Raw genomic sequence first — 802 nt, forward strand, 5'->3', positions numbered from 1 at the left:
TCCTTGCTCGTTCGCGCGATCGGACCCTTCTTCCCCGACCTCCCCCCCCCTACTCATTTTTCACCTCTTTTCCAGCGATCGGCGGCGCGAAATTATGAAAACGACCAGTCTGCGGCACGTACCCGTTTAACGGCGACGAAAGCACGATCGCGATGACGCGCGCTTCGGCATACCGCGTGTCTTTTATGACAGTCAGGTGCCGTATAAATTTGTTTAATGCACAGCGACCCTGAAACAGCTGAGCTCGGTAATGGAATCTCCATATATGCGTTTCTTTATTACGTCGAAAATTACGGGCCGCGCGACCAACGATTCCCCGAAGTCGGCCGGCACTAACGTCGGAACGTACGCGATAATTTACCGCGGCTTGACTATTGTACCGCCGCGTTATCGTTGTTCCGCGCGTATGACGTTCCGTCGTCGTCGTCCTCTCACGTCACTTTCTTTTTCGCCACGACGGAAATGTAACTACTAGCTCCGCGCATCTCCGACGTGGGTGTCACCGATAACGAGGCTTTACGACGACTTTCATCCGATTTCGGCAGGCGTGATGTCGCATGGACGGCGGAAGGGTCGTCGACGAGGCGCGCACGATATCGCGAGAAACTGTAAATAGTCGTCGCACCGGCTCGAACGATAAATCTCAAAAGGTCAAGATCGATTTCCGATATTCCGCGAGGCGGGAAATTGCGCGGGATAGAAGCCGATGCAAAATCGTAATCCGTATGGCGTGAAATACCAGGCAATCCGACGTTAATCTTTATCCGAGATTAAACCGCGATCATTTCAGGTTGTCTCGCTT

The sequence above is a fragment of the Dinoponera quadriceps genome, unplaced genomic scaffold (genome assembly GCF_001313825.1).
Source record: "Dinoponera quadriceps isolate SergipeBrazil2010 unplaced genomic scaffold, ASM131382v1 scaffold777, whole genome shotgun sequence".
Classification (NCBI taxonomy): Eukaryota; Metazoa; Arthropoda; class Insecta; order Hymenoptera; family Formicidae; genus Dinoponera; species Dinoponera quadriceps.